The sequence below is a fragment of the Triturus cristatus genome, chromosome 4_1 (assembly GCF_964204655.1).
Source record: "Triturus cristatus chromosome 4_1, aTriCri1.1, whole genome shotgun sequence".
Lineage (NCBI taxonomy): Eukaryota > Metazoa > Chordata > Amphibia > Caudata > Salamandridae > Triturus > Triturus cristatus.
In genome coordinates this window covers 249,260,252-249,277,300 of record NC_140585.1, presented here as the reverse complement: position 1 = coordinate 249,277,300, position 17,049 = coordinate 249,260,252, and the positions used below count along the sequence as shown (strand labels likewise).

The 17,049-nt window shown below is 42.5% G+C and overlaps 1 pseudogene across 1 annotated transcript in view; it reads right to left on the bottom strand.

Moving 5' to 3' along the window:
- Positions 1-17,049, bottom strand: part of LOC146854205 (solute carrier family 23 member 1-like) — a 260,981-nt pseudogene that overhangs the window by 58,368 nt on the left and 185,564 nt on the right. The window contains exon 8 of the transcript XR_014980995.1: positions 10,378-10,542. The product of XR_014980995.1 is annotated as a solute carrier family 23 member 1-like (transcript). The remainder of the gene's footprint in view (positions 1-10,377; positions 10,543-17,049) is intronic.

Genomic DNA, 17,049 nt, shown 5'->3' with positions numbered 1-17,049 from the left:
GTAGTAGTCAATGAGCACTAAAAGGTACCAATCCTGCGGTCCCCTTGCATGTATAGGGCCCGTGATGTCAAAACCCAGCTTGTCCCAAGGAGACTTAGGAATTTCAACTGGTATGAGAGGGGTGCGCCTGGTACTTCTGGATTTATTACTCATTTCACAAGCATAACAGTCCCTCACTTTTTCTTCCATTAACTGATCCATACCTGGGAACCAATATTCCGATCTTAATCTTGCCTTGCATAGACTACTCTCTAAATGTCCTTCGTGTGTGAGATCAATTATTTGAATTCTTATCCCGTCTGGCGGAACTATTTTCCCTGACTTGAGAAGCAACCTCCCTTCAATAGACAAGTCATCTCTGACGTTCCAATAAGGTTGTATGTCTTTATGAAGATCTTTGCATTTGTTGGGCCAACCATTTATTACATATGTTTTTACTTTGCTGATGATATCATCCTGCTCCATGTAATAGTCCCATTGCTCTTTTGTTACAGCAGGGAGCCTTACCTCCAGAACAGCCTCTTTTCCTGTGGCTTCAACACTTTCCTTTTCCATTGGTGCCCTAGATAAAAAGTCTGCAACTTTATTCAGTTGACCATGAACATAAACCATTTTGAAATTGAAGCCCTGAAGACCCAGAACCCATTTTGCAATGCGGGGGTCATGTTTTCCATGTCCTTTTTTGTGAACAATGACAATAAAGGTTTGTGATCTGTACATACTTCGAAAGGTAGGCCCCAAACATAGAAACTGAAGTGTTTTATTGCCCAAAACACAGCTAACGCCTCCTTTTCTACTGTGGAATAATTTGATTCTGCCTTAGACAAAGTTATGGAAGCGAAAGCCACTACTTTTACTTTGTTGTCCAATCTTTGTGATAGAGTGGCTCCAATGCCTCTCCCACTGGCATCCGTGGAAATGATTGTGTCTTTCTCAACGTCAAAATTGCCGATGAATGGGGCCGAAATGATAGCTTCCTTTATACTTTCAAACGCATCCGTTTGATCTTTGCCCCAAAAGAACGTGGAGTCTTTTTTTATCGAGATCTCTGAGGGGTTGTGAAAGCATGCCAAAATTTCTAATGTACTTAGCCATATATTCAGCCAAACCTAAAAAAGACCGAATTTCCTCTTTACTCGTTGGAGTGGGCGCTTTTCTCACTGCTTCAAAGAGATCTATCTTAGGTTTTATGCCCTCCTCCGAGATTGTGTGTCCCAGGTAGTCAACTGAAGTAACGCCTAGTTTACATTTGCTTTCTTTAGTAGTGAACCCCACTTCTCTCAGTTTCTTGAGAACTAAACCCGCATTAGAATTGTGTTCTGTTTCACTTGAACCATAGATCAAAATATCGTCCTGAACACACATAGTCTTGGGGCAATCTTTCAGTACATGTTGCATTGCTCGTTGAAATGCTGACGCTGCGGACGCCAACCCAAATGGCATCCTCAAGAATTTGAAGTTGCCAAAAGGGGTGGTGAATGCTGTCAAAGGTTGCGATTCAGGATGTAACTTGATCTGATAATAAGCTGAGGAAAGGTCGAGCCCACTAAAAAACATAGTCCCTTGTATGGTGCTTACCATCTCGTGGATCCTCGGTAAAGGATGTCGATCAACTACTATGTTGGCATTTAAGGCTCTCAAGTCCACACATAGTCTAATACTCTGTCCCTTGTCCTTGGTTGTAATTACAATGGGTGCCAACCTTGCTGAGCTTTCTATTTCTTGGATGATCCCTTGGTTGACTAGTTTTTCTAATTCCAATCTTAAGGGTTCTCTCATTAGCAAAGATATGGAACGTGTTTTGTGTGTAACTGGGACAGCACCTTCTTTTAGAACAATTTTATGCATATAGTTTTTTAACAATCCCAAATTTTCATTAAACACATAAGGAAATTCTTTCGTGAGATTGTCACCAACAACAGGGGGATCAATGAGTAAGACTTGCTCCAAATTATTTGGGTCCAGGGTAATCCCTAATTCTTTCTGAAGTTTCCATCCTAAAAGACTTGAGCCCTGCTTGGTAATATAAACCTTCCCCACTGTGTGTCTGTTTTTAAAAGAGATTCTCATTCTCACCATACCTTCTAAGGGAATTGGTTCTCTGTTGTACCCTGATGGACTTATATCAGCATTTTCTAACTTGATGTTATGTTTAGAAAACTTCTCATTAAAAATTCTCTTCTCCACTAGGGTAAAAGGGGAACACGAGTCAGCATAGACCATGAATTTTTCACCATCAAGACTAATCTCACATGTGGGATACTGAGTTTTCTCCTCCGTGCTCTCTTCCTCAATTTGAAAAATAAAAGTCTTTTCCTCTTCTTTCTCTACCTCCTGGTGCTCAATCACATGTACTTTGGAACTAAATGCTTTACATACTTTTGAAAAATGACCCCTCTTATTACATTTCCTACATATTATGTTCCTAGCAGGGCATTTCCAATTGTTTGCAAACTGATTAGGGCTACCACATCTGAAACTGTACGTTTTCCAACTTTTTACTTGGAACTTCTCTATTTTTAGTATCTACTTTGCAAACAGCTTCCTCACTATTGGATGCCTTAGGTTCACTCTTCTCCTTTGACCCTTCTGCAATCTTCATCTCTCTCATACATAGTGCAGTGTGTTCCAATCCCTTGGCTATACTAATAGCTTCTTCAAGGTCAAGAGTCCTAGTTAATAATTCCTCCTGAACCTTTCCTTCATTTGTGCACTTGACTAATTGGTCCCTGATAAAGGAGTCTGTCAGCGCACCAAATTCACAAGTTGCAGACATGCCCCTCAACACCTCTACGTAAGAGGATACTTTCTCGTCCTTTCTTTGACATATCTTGAAGAATTTGTGTCTTTCTAGAACCACATTGCCTTTAACTCTGAAGTGTTCCTCTAACTTCCTTAGCGTGTATTCATATACGTCAACCACAGCCTCCTCCTCCAAAGGTTCCTCATCCACCAGTCTCCCTGTAATGTCCTCAAAAACGTTTCTTCCCTGAATTCCCAGATTGTGCAACAGTATATGTTGTTTCCTTACATTTGAAAAATTACCACCCCCTATAGCTATAAGGTATGATTTGAAAATACCTTCCCATCTTCTCCAGGGTATATCTGGCTCTCCCAACTCGTTCAAAAAGGGTTTGGCTGACTCATGCCTGCACCAGCCATAGCTAATAACAGAATCTTATGTGTTACACAACAAAGTGAAAAGTCAAATAAAAAGTGCAAACACAGAGCAAAACCTAAAAATGAAAAACAAGTTAATTCAAACAGGTAATAGAATATGTAATCTGTTAGAGTCAGCCCAATATTCAAGAAAGAAAGTTAAAAACGATTTTCACCTAGATAGTAAATAGCTGTAACCTAGTGTGCTACAGTCCTCTTTTTATGACTGTGGATATTACAAAAAAAAAAAACACAACCAGTCTGAATGAGGAGGCAGGAACTTCCTGACAAGAGACGCTGTGAGGAGACAGCCGTCACTGACTTCCTCAGACTCAGTTCCTCCAGCGCAACAAAAGTTCTAATTCCTGGAGCTTCAACGTACACACGTCTCCCTTTAAGAAAACAAAACCTCCAAAGACGCTCACTCGTTACTTCTCCAACTCTCCACACCTCCGTTGAAGTCACCGTAGAAGCAAGCGCCGTGAAGGGGATCCCCTCGCTCCACCAATGTAGATGTCCGCCTGGAATCAGGACACCACCTGCTCACACTATGCAGCTAAAAGCACGATCTGGACGCACATGAGCATGGATCGCTCAACTATTTGCCGCTGCATGGGGAAAACTCATGAAACTCGATAAATCCTTCAACCTCATGGTGACGTACAAAGAGCCATTCACTGTGCCACATAAAGCGGACTCCAGCAATGAAACCACATTACGACTTGCACGTAGCCAGTGGAAAGCATAACACGAGGCAGCTCACCTGTTTTGATGGCTGAAGTACGCCTCCCTCAAAGGCTACCCCCGTCAGGAAATACACTGAATGTATAAACAAAGTCCCGCAAGAAATATAAAACGCTGAAGCAGCTGTGGGCACGCCAGCCTCCCCCCTGTGAACTCGTGAGGGCAGGAAGTGGGAGAAGAGCACAAGTCAACGCTGAGGACGCAAATCAGGACAAAATGACAATCCCCGAAAGAATGAAGGGGAAATCTCACCACCTTGAGAGGACTACAGTTCCAAATTGTCCAAAAGCGGATTCCTACAACTAGACTCGGCTCCAAAGCAGTACCAGCAGGCATCCAGCAAGATGAAAATTCAACAGGGGAGGGTGCAGCGCTGTCCCTGTCACAGCATCCCTTCGCTCGTTGCCAAAATGTAGTAATGAATAACCAAGAAGGTACGTTTTTGTGTTCTTTATTATCAAAGAAAGAAAGATGCACCCTCAGTTTGCTGGTGCCAGAAACACTCTCTCAAGCGCACCTTGTCAACATTCCAAGGCTGCCTTCATGTAAAGATTCTACAGATGTACCAAAAGAATGTGGGGGTGGGGGTGGAAGGAATGTACCAAGGGGGGAAAAGATATAACAGAATAACTGAAACAGAAACAATGAAGTTTGAAAGTCAAATTCCTTAAGAACAGATATTTCTCACTGGGAAGTTGCCCCACCTAGCAGTTAACTCCAGTGAAGGCACCTTGTGTTGAGATCTTCTGCACCTGCCGACTACGCCAGTGTCGCATTTCAAAGAATGAATCCTCCTCAGCCAAAGTAGATGAAAGATATAGGTTTATTTCCAGCAGAAGATTCACCATCATAGCCAATAAAGAAATCAACTGTTATCTGTCCTCAACCCTCAATACATCACTACGTGACATCACCTGGTTCCAATTACATATACAGCATTCCACATGCCAGTGGAAAGGAGATGACATTACGCAGCCACTATAAACAAGCAAGGGCAAGTGTCCAGCTGGTGACATGCTTGTTAGCATACCACACCCTATCTACTATTTTCATTTCTTTAAACTTTTCTAACTTTATATTTGTGTTGCACTGTACAGACATTTAAATTGGGAAAAGGTTTTTTCTAAGCTTAGTGTTTTTTACTGGAAGGGTACACTTCCAATATAAAACCAATGCAGGACATCATGCAGTAATAGTTGAACATGGGCTGGAGCATTCACCTTCTCATTAAAGTTGTATGTTGACATGTGAGAATGGACATTTCAACTGCTGCCAGATCTTTCTCCAGACTGCTCATTTTCCCCAGCATTTCTTTGGTCAACAGTCATTTTGGTGGATGCCACTGGGTTTACTTTTGCCCGTATCTCATTCAACGGTACCGCTTTCTTCTTACGTGCAATTCTTGAATTGACAAAGTTTCTCCTTGTGTTTGTTTATCTCATGGATGAAGATTTTCAACTTCTGATCAGTGACCCCCCTTTTCATTTTCTTCCTATTAATGTCTTCTGCTTCATTGGTTCTACGGTGCTTTTGACTGTCCTAGATCCCAGACTATGATCTTATCTGGGCACTCTCTTTAACAGGTCGTCTTCCAGTAGATTTTTACATTTAACTTCCATTTTTGAAGTTTTCACCGTGAAACAACACTATCTGTAGTGTATCATTTTAGCGCTGCATGCTGGGGGCCTTGCAGCCCACCAGTCAGCCACACACTCTTAGAGCTCCGTGTAATTGCCTACTACTTAATCCTATATAATCATACACTAGCGGCTCCACTCCAATTCTGCAACCCAGATCACCTAATTTCAGACCGACTCTGACAACCAGGAGCTGTGCGCCGCCTCTATGCCTTGAAGGAGGAGGTGCCCAGGAGTGACTGGTGGCCTGGTACGGCGTCCACTATGAATCGAATGCATGGTTGGAAACCCAACTGGTGGAGTGGAGGTGAGGACCCCGTAGAAGACCCGAGACTGTGTGGAGTTGGTGCAGGAGAGGACATTGTAGCTGCTTGGAGTCCCTGGAGAACAGGACGAGAAGATGCACTAGTGGAGAGGCTGCAGTGAGCTGTGCTGGATCTGTGAGGGCCAAGGCAGCAATACATTGCCAGTGTACCTGCTGGATACACAAATGTCTGCACAACCTGACTGCGCTAGGCTAGAGTGTGCTGGAGCTGGGGCGACCCTGCGGACTCTTGGCTTTTCCCTTCCCGTTTTATCTGCCGAGACCCACTGGGACCTCACCCTTGTGGCAATACGTAAGTACGTTTTACGTTTGATTATTTACGTTTGATTTTTTTTTTAAACAAATTTACAATATCCGTACATTCATCCATTTTAAATGAAAAACAGAAATAACAATACTTGTTTGACTTTTCTCCACAGCCTGCTCAACACATACTACTAACAATCCACCTCAAATATCCCAATTTCATGGCAGCATAAACGTAATTTTTTTCTTTACATTCTTACCTAAAACACACTAACCCCTCAGAGAGATACATAAATTAACTGATAAAAAATCAAATAAATTAAGGTGCATTAGTGATCTAGCAGCATACCATAACGATTCCAAACTCCAAGTAATCCAAACAATATATAATGTGCATAAGGGAGCAAGCCAAACCACACCTAGCTCTAAAGTGCATTAGTGGTCCATAAACATGACATTTTTAGTTGCCTCTTAACATTGATTCATACAACCACCATCTCGGTCCACAGCTATACGCCTATATATTATGTTATCTAAAAATTGACCTAGTTTGCAACAGAGCTTTATATTTTCACATTTCATTACTATGCTATGCAATGAGGCTAGGGTCCTAACCCTCAGAGCTTTAAAAACTGGTAGGAATATATTCCTTCTCTGTGCAAAAAAAATGTAAGTGACTAAGTGACCACTTTCCAGCTGTGCAAAATGGGCAATTTCTGGCAAACTCTGCTGAATACATTGCAGCATTTTTTAATATCGTCCAAACTATGGATTGAGGCACCTGTCCCAGTCTTAACTTCATCATCTATCTTCTAGTCCCCCTTGCTTTTATACCTTTCAAATATTTCTGCATTTTACCTAAACCCAATTCCATCAAATGTGCAAGTTAGGGACGCTGGCTGCAATCTATGAAGTCACTCATTATCGCTGCTTCTTTAACCACATTTTTTATTATTTTCTTCCTATCAGCTTTTTGGCCAAGTATGGTCTAATCTCCCCTTTACGTCCACGCGTTTAATGGTTTTCCTCAAGATCACCATCCAATTCGTTGTGGATCCCCTCTCAAAATAAGACTTCAATATAAACCTAAACGTACCATTCACTACTTCTGCAATTCTCTTTAATAGTTTAGGAGTCTCTGATAGTATTTGTATTTTATATTTATGAACCTCAACTCTAAGCGTAGTGCTGAGTTCACAGACCCCCTTCCAATATTTCTAACCAATACATTAGTAATTTTCAGGTTGTATGTCTCTCAACACCGCCACCGAGTTGCGTTACTATCCATCCTACCAATTGCACCAGCCACTGCTTTACTGCTTTGTTCCTGCAATCTAAAGTGTTTTTGAGGTTCCAGCTGAAAGGCATGCTTAAATATTGATACTCTTGCACAAACTCAACACTTTGGACATTTAACAACAATTTATGCTTTAGATTTTTGGACCGTTTAGACACAAAAGACATTGCTTTAGTTTTTCTCATATTAATTACCAGATCATTCTCTAAACAGTAGACTGCAAAAGCCCCGGGCAACCTCTGCAATCCCACTATTATAAGGTCCATAATAATAGTATTTTGCACATAGAATAGATACAGTATTTCTGCTTGTCTCAACTCTGGTGGGAAAGACCTCACTTTCATCAAGTAGTCAGGGATATCTGCTTTACAGATAGAAAAAAAGAGGAGCCAGTATGCATCCTTATCATAACCCATTTGGAGTTTCAATTTTCCTAAAGAGGGCTACATTACTACCCAACTCTATTTGTGTCCATGAACTCTCATGCAACTTCATTATTAGAGCAAGTAAGCCCTCTGGGATCCCACAATCTGCCATCTTTTACCTCAACCTTTGCCGGTTTATGGTATCAAAGGCAGATGACATTGACAGATCAATGTATGCCACATTTAACCCCAGGTGCTCAAATTGAGAACATTTCTCTGCTAGCAGCTTTCATATAAGACATCAATCGATTGTAGAATGAAACTACCTAAGCCCAATATGCATATTAGGCAGGATATTCTTCTACTCAACCCAATCCTCTAAATGCCTCAACAGCAATTTAGCATAGATCTTACTTGGTATATCCAGCAATGTGATCATTCTATAATTTTGTGGGAGATCTCGGAGGCCCTTTTTAGGTCTCGCCTGACCCAGCGCATGCGCTGGTCTGGCGAGACTTATTGAGAGGGCTCCAAAAAGTGCTACCAGGCCAGCCTAGAGCTACAGTGTATGTGCGCGGGCACGCGCGCCGCGCTTTACCGCGATTACTTTGACTTTCGCGGCCGCACAGCCGCTTTGCATAGCCAATAGGACTCGCTTTTGGGACCTTATAAGTATTTGGTTATGCAACTGTTGCATGGCTAAACACTTATAAGGTCCCAAAGGCGAGACCTATTGGCTATGCCAATGCTTGTTATGTATTGGTACTCTGATACTTCCACACCACGACTCCAGGATTCTATTTTCTTTTATTACAACCGGATATAGGGGTCAAAACTTGAACCCATAATCAACACGTCAGTAAGACTGTTTGATGTGGGCAGTGAGGGATTTGGTTTTTGTGCCATAACTGGGACTGTTGAAAGATCTAGTTTACATGTTGCTCCTGAAAGCCTTGCTCCTACTATGCAAATGGATGGGCCACCTGATCAGCTGGATTTACTCTGGGGCCCACTGTATCTGATTGCCTGCCTGCAACAATTCTGCCTGCTGAAGACCTAGTTCTTGGGGCGACCCGGGTGGAGTTGCCCAGACGAGGCAGGGGCCATGTTGCAGCGGTTCAACAGAAATGGTCTTCTAGGACCTACTGTGAACCTCAAATCTTTACTCTGATATGGGAAAGGACAAGGGACAAGGAGGCCCAGTGCAGGGCAAAATCGATAAGTACACCTGGACATCTGGCACCCAGCCGGTCCAGTGATTGTATTTTTTGGTGCCTCCAATGCGCGACCCTAACAGAGAAGTCTCTCTGTTAATGATCCTAGAAGCCATCCAGGAACCTAGGAAGGTGCTAGAACTTCAGAGAGGAGGAGTGGGCACAGTGTCTCGCTCGTCAGACAAGATCTCTGCCGGATTGTACCACTGAGGCAGAAATGTGCATCTCTAATGGTTGAGGATGAAACCCAGTCGTTCATGAAAGAGGTGTGACACTTTTGTGGGGTTATGATGGATCTTGAGAGAAGAGCCTAGGATGCGGAAGGCTGCTGTCGGTGCAACAACCCACGAATGAGTGGGATACTTGAGGAGGCTGAGGGCACTAAACCAGAACGATTTTTCCCGGACTGGTTCAAATCTTGAGTCCCTAAGTTCGTTCTTTCCCTCGTTTATCCTGGCGAAGGCTGACTCCGAGGCTAACTCTGGTGGCTCCTCTGCAGCCAGTCTGTTTTCCATTTTTGTTCTCTATGTTATGACTCTTCTTGCCTTGACAGTAAATTATTTAGCAAAAAGGGGAATCATACAATTTTAAGTTTTTCGATGGCAGCGCTATGTGCTGCACAACTACACACTACCTCAGAACTGTTATTCCCCAGTACAGATCCAAGGGCATAAAAGCACATTTGCACATACTAGTTAAAACCTACTTACACATAGAAATATCCGACTAAATACAGATTATATATTCACATAGAACCCATCAATAAGAGGTACCACTAACATTGAACACAGAAAATTCCTGTGGTTAATACCTTTACCCTATGGTGGTCGTTTTTCCCACAGGTATTTGTGTGCCCAATTTAGAGTTAAGTGGCAGGAAAATCGGTGAAAGGTGCGGTATCTTCCTCTGTTATTGGTAAAACCCAATACGTTTCCACTTTGCATACTGATTTGGCCACACAAATTTAAAAAAACGGGAACATACACAAGTTGCGCACAGTGGTACAGTAACGTCCAACATTACCACAACCCTCACATTGAGCTTTCAAACTGGAAGTATGAAGTCCCACACAAGAGTAACGTCTGTGAGACAAAGACCTATATACACACTTAAACAAATAACAAAGAAGCAAACATATTCAAACACACCAAGGTGCAGTCACAGCCTAACAAACACAAAGGTTCAAGGCGGTACACATTCTCAATAGAACAAACATGCAGAGACATACCCAAAAATCACAAAGGCAAAGATTTATTGATAAGGAGACAAGGTTAATTGACAACAGCAGGAAGGAGACATCTAACATGCATCCGTGAACTACTCACACGTGCGAAGGCACAGGAAACGAGCCACTGTCATTAGGTTGGTCTTAAAAAGTTCAACACATTACCTGCAAATTGGAAATTCCGACAGCGGTGAGGACCCCGAACATCACCATGAAAAGTCCTCCAATCACAGGTGTTGGGATGGTGGCAAACACAGCTCCCACCTTGCTAAATACACCCACCAGAACCAGGAGTATTCCTGCAGCGATGATGACCATCCGGCTTCCCACCTGTTCAGTAACAGGGGAATAGAAAAGGAGAACAGGAGTTAACAGGACAAGATGAAAGTCTAAATGTCTTGTGTAGCAATACCAGTACTTAAACAGGAAGCTAAACTGAATCATTAAATTAAGACTAAATCGGACAAAGGAGGACGTCAGCTGTTCAACGTGCTGCCGGTCAACGTACTCTCTAAAACAAACTATTTTTGATATGGTTTATAGTTTTGTATCACAGTTGTAAACTATGTTTGATTTTCTTGAATTTCTATCACATGTTTTTCCATAGAAAAAGCGTTTAGAATATTCAAAAAAGTTGAAGTTAAGTTTGCTCATCAACATTAAATTAGTTTATTTGGGTAATAATAGACTACAAAAACACAATAATAACAATTATGCAAAAATGCTCCAATATTTAATGTAATATTGCTGAGCTTAACACGCATAGATCAAAAACCCGACTGGCAAACAGGCACCATTTGGCTATAACATCTGCAGATGTTAAAAAAAAGCTGCTCAGCAACTAGTAAATGTCCATAGGGTTAAAACGGAACAAAGTACAAAAATTGTGCCTGTCTTTAGAAATTGTAAACATTAAAAAAAAAAAAAAAAAGTGATTTGTATTGAACTGTTGTCACAAGGGCTCAATCTAAAACTGCTGGAAAAGCCTCATTTGAAAACGGTACAGTGTGCTCTACTATGGCTGTAAATCACGCACATAAATACTGAATACCCATTCCAGATATGGATCCAGACCACAGGCCTTCTTATGAGTTCAGTAATCCCAGGACCGCCATACCCGTGGATGCCTTCTACACTCAAAGCAATGACCAAAAATGTGTGTGTACATGTAGTCACTACTACGTGGTTCCACAGAGCCGCGGGGAGACTGTATTGAGGAGAGGCAGTGACCTTGGAGTTTGTGTGACTATAGGCACCCTTCTCACCCGTTTCCAAGCTCATGGGGTATTATCTTCACTAAGAACACATTTGCGTAAAGTAGTATACCTATTGGGGTATTGTATATTGTGCATGTTTATTTGGCATGCTCACCACATAGTAGTGACTACATGTAGGTACACATTTTTGATACTTTTTGGGCTTTGCTTTGAGTGTAGAAGGGATCCTTTTTGGTCCTGAAGAAGAAGCCAGGGGAGGGCTTCAAAACATCTTGACGACATAGGAGGGACTGCTCATCATAGCATTGTACCTCCAACCTATTCCACACTTTTAACAATACCAGCTCAAAGGAATATTAAAGTATTTAGTCCATAGAGCCAGGTATTTTTTAGTTGAGAATCCCTCTTTCACTCATTCCTGACCCTTCCACTCACTTTCCTACACCAAACGTAGTCTTGTTTTTTAGGAACAGTGCTACCGCGTAGTCGTAGGTCATAGCACGCCCCATCCTGCAGCGGGGTGGGAAGACCCCTATGATGAAGCATGACACCAAGGGTCCTTTTGGTGTGTGAGGGGTATTTTAACAAAGATGTGTTCTTTCCACCACTGTAGGAAACACACGTAGTCTGGGAATACACGGTTGTACATCAGTCTGAGGTTGGAGTGGATCCTTTTGTTTCGTATGTGCATTGTGTGCCATGCATTACATTGTGCATGGCACTCAGTGCACGGACAAATCGAAGGCACTGCACCGCGGCGGCATCTGCTGCTGCCCTTCTCAATGGCCGAGCCATGCCGCCATGATGGGACCGCCAACTACAGACCGTTAACCCGGCGGTACACTCAGAATACGGTGTTCTGTACATCAAAGCATTTATAGTTTTTATTGACTGCGCCATTGGCGGTCTAGCGGACAGACAGCTGATGTTGTAATGAGGCCCCAAGTGAAGTGTTTGTAATAATAAAGGCTCTCACCTCTGACTTCATGACATCTTCGGTCTTCTTTATCGAATTTGTTTACATATTATGTTAGGTTATTTTACAGATAATTTATTGAGTGCACGAAAACTCGAATGTCTTTTGCTGCCAGAAGCTAATGACTTTAAATGGGAAGGAAGAGCTAAAAGAAGAGGTTTTCAACTTTTTATGAAAGGACACATGTGAATGCATCGGCATATACTCAAAGGGTAGCTGATATGAGTCGAAGTCCAAGCAATGCACATGCCCTCCCACCCAATTAGGGTTTTATAATGGTGGAACCTGAAGAAAATTCGATGTCCTAGTTGCTGTGTAAGGGGTCGTCTTGCTTTCAGAAAATCAGGGGCTTGACCAAAGAGGCACTTGCGTGCTATACAAAGAGATTTAACTAAAGCTGGTTTGTGGCGAGGAAGTCAAAGTAATTTGAGCAGCAAAGGACCAGCCTTCATAAAACGAGGTGCATGGCAGACACAATGAGCGACTTTAGCTTGGACCATTTGCAAATGTCTCAGTTGGCCTTTTTCAATGCCCAAATTAAGGCCCTTACAATAGTCCAAAAGAGCACCTATCGTGGCAGCAACCACTGATTTTCTGCCATCTTCTGGGATTAGTCAAAGAATCGGTTTAAGATTTTTTCATAACAGAAAGGGGCATGTGGCCACTGTCCCTGAGATTGGTGCTTTTCAAAGTGGCTTCAATTTTGAAACCAAAGTACTCCTTGTGGTTTGGGGGGGACAGGCCATGTGCCTAGGTTCTTTAGCTAAAGGATTGAGTCCCATACTACTAGTGGAGAACCACTGTTTTATCCCTATTCTTTTTCAGCCATTTAAGGTCTATCTAACATTTCATAATTTGCAGGCATATTGGCAGATGTAAAATCTTTTGGTGATCCTTTTGTTTTGAAGATAAGATGTGTGTCGTCCACATAGGAGTAAAACTTTGTATTTCGTCAAATATGCAATAAGAGGCTGATATAAATATTAAAAAGTAGGGCAGAGAGGATTGAAACTTGTGGGAAACCTGAAGTCACAGATATCGTAGGAGACAAAAATTGATTGATCATCACACTTTGGTTATGATTTGTGAGAAAACAGGAGAAACATTCATATACTGTACCTGTGATATCAGAATTCTTAACGCTGTTTATCAGCAAGTCCATTGTGTCAAAAGCTGCTGATAAATCTAATTGTATCAAGACCAAGGTAGACATCTTATCAGCAGCTTTCAAAAAAGCATCCTGAAATTCTATAAAAGCAGTCTTTGCCTATATGTGTGCAGAAGCCCACATGTGTGTCATGCAAGATGTTGTTAGATTCCAAAAAAGTCTCTGAGCTGGAAAGCAATGGTTCTGTTAACTATTTTAGCAAGGGCTGTCAACAAGGTAAATGGGCAGTAATTAGCCACATTATATGTGCTGGACTTGGCCCTTTCTGCAGGGCCAAACCTTTGTGCATTCACCCTCTTGTTTTCTGAACCCCTTTTTGTTGTCTTTCAGGACTCCACGCAATTTACCACTGCTAACCAGTGCTAAAATGCGTGTGCTCTTTCCTTTAAACATGACAAAATTGACTTACACCCAGTTGACACATTTATTTTACTTGTAAGTCCCTAGTAAAGTGGCACTACATGTACCCAGGGCCTGCACATTAAATACTACCAGTGGGCCTGCAACACTGTTTGTCCTACCCACTTCAGTAGCCTGCATAACAAGTCTCAGGCTTGCCCATGCAGCCTGTGTGAGCTGCCTAAACTGTCATTTCGACTTGGAAAAAATAAATCTTTACCAGGCCTAGACCTTCCTTTTTAATACATATGTCACCCTAACGGTAGGCCCTAAGCATACTATACGGCAGGGTGCAGTGTATTTAAAAGGTTGTAAATGTCCTTTACCTTTTAAATATACTGGTAGTGAAAATCACTTAAATTCATTTTTCACTACTGCAAGGCCTACCTCTGCAATAGGATGACATTGGGTTAACTTGTTACATTTAACAAGCATTCATTTTCAATTGGGAGCAGGTAGGAATGTCGAGTTTGATGTTTAATGAATTAGAATTAAAAGCCCTTTTTAATGGTAAAATCAGATTTTAAGTAATAATTGTGAAAATGCTACTTTTACAAAGTTATATCAAAAGAACAGGGGTTCTTACTAGATTACATATGGATACGCAATGTAGAGAAACGCTCAATGGCAGAATACATTTGTACTATTCAAGGATGCAGAAAGATAAAAGAAGTAGTCGTATGTATCGATGACGTTTCAACCCCCTTTGTGAAGTGGGGTCTCATCAGGACCAACAGATTGTGGAGACACCTGGGAAACAGAAACATGGAATGACCACTCCATGCTGGGAAATTAAAGATAGTGGGTCAAATTGAGTTCTCTTTGCCACCATACCTGATAGAATTTTGGAAGAATTACACAATTTGCACATCAATAGAAGTGTTAAGAAGGCAAGGGGTACTCACATGGGGCACCCTGGGCAGGAACTAAGTAAAACCATAATTATGGAAGGAATGGTGGGATGACAAAACTCAAGATGAAAAAAGCACGCATAGTAAATGACTGAATTTTGAAAAAGCATGTCTGAAGAGCACACAGGGAATGCTCACCCCCAAGGAGAGGAAGTCTGCTGGGCAACCCAATGCTTATCGTGAGGAACCAGGCACCACAAAAATGAGGTATGCTCAGAGGTCGGCAGGGTCAAGGAGTGTGCTCACCGCAGAGTCACGAATTGACTCGGACCGAATCAGAAGATTGGGCTATACAGAATCAGCCTTGTCTGCGGTAGTCTTACACAGAAGATGCAGCAAGCGCCTCGCTGTGGGCTTGTGGCGAGGCTGTATCGTAACAGCCCGCCTTCTTATCCATTGCTAGCATCTTTGTGACCACGTGGTGTGCGCGCTCTCCTATTCTGCTGCACTCTAGAAAGTCCGCACCGAGGCGCTTGCTGCATCTTCTGAGCAAGACTACCACCGGCAAGACTGATTCTGAATAGCCTTTTCTCCGGATTTGGTATGAATCAATTCCTGACTCTGCAATGAGCACAGCTTTCGGAGATTCGCCTGTAAGAGGTACTGAGAACGGAGAGCACTGTGGCAGCAGTCTCAGCAACCCCTGATAAAATTAGTTTTTGATCTCTACTGATGAAGGATAAAATCCAGAAAGATGTGTCTAGAGATCAACAGCACTACATGCACCAACTTTGGTGAAATACTACTTCTGATATTCAAAGAAGCGCTATTTGTGAACTGCATTCAATATAATGCAAAGGGGCGACCTCTGCTGGTATGTGAGGCAGTGTGCTCGCATCCCCCCTTCTGATTAATATCACTCATTTTGACTGATTTCAACAGATGTGACGGTCCAAATATAGTTACATTCAAAACGATGACAAGCGTATAAATAAATGGGCCTATATAGGACAGGCAAGAATAACCTTGAACTGTTCCTTGAACTGTTGCAAGTGTAAGGAATACTTCCAGTGGAGTTCTTTGAGGACAGCATGACAGCAAAAAGCATTTCAATAGTGCACTTTTTTGTTACATGCGATGAAAGCAGAAATGAAAGCCCACATCATGGTTGTGATGAAATTGAAGATGAGGTCAGACTCAATATGGTCCAAGTTTGGCTATGCACAAGAAAATGCAGTTTGCAGGGTGCAGGGAGTTTTGTTTTAAGTGCACAATGTTCACAGTGTTAAGCACACATTTTTAAATGATATGAAAATATATGTTTTACATTCGTGTAAGATTTCCCATCCTCAGCAGCAAGCTCCACCAGCATCATCCCCTCCCAGGACTTCAGCACAAACAAGATCACCTGCATCTATGACATCTTCGAATTCCAGAAGGACCCCTCAGGCTCACAGCATTCCTACCAGTCCCCTCCAACACCAAAAGAACCACTCTGACTGCCACGGAAGAAACCACAACCACCATACAGTTCATCCATTCCAGGGTTCCCTCTAACACCTGCCCCACAACATCTTCAGCAGAAGACTAGACTCCATCAGCACAACACTCACCCCATTCTTGAATACCTCTAACACCACGACCATCGTTCCAGATGCCTGGATGTATGCCACTGTACTCCCCCTCTTCAAAAATCTCTCAGCAGACCCGATGACGTCTACCCACTAAAGGACCATCTCCCTTCTATCCTACCAAGCGAAAATCCTAGAAACGATGATTAACACTAACCCTGGGTGGGTAACTCCGCTCCGCCAGCGGGGTTTGCAGAGATTTGCCTACTCCGCGCTCCATGGCGAATACGGAGTAGGCAAAAAACTCTGCCTCCATGGTGGAGCGGAGTTAGCCGCTCCCTCCCACCACCAAAATGTCTTTAAAAACGTAAAAGAAGGCACTTGCATGATGGTTGCCGCCTCCCCTGCCTGTCCGCTCTCCTTCCCACTCCTCGTTCCACGTGTCCCCTTTTGTAATTAAATAAACGTAGTGTTTTTTTAATTACAGAAGGGGTTGCGAGGACCGAGGAGAAGGACGGAGAGCGGCTACGCAGGGGAGGCAGCAGACAACAGGTAAGTGGCTTCTTTGTTATATTTTTAAAGACTTTGGGAGGGAGCGTAGCGTATTTCCACAGAGTTTTTTTTTTAACTCTGTGGAAATATGCGTAGAGGCACT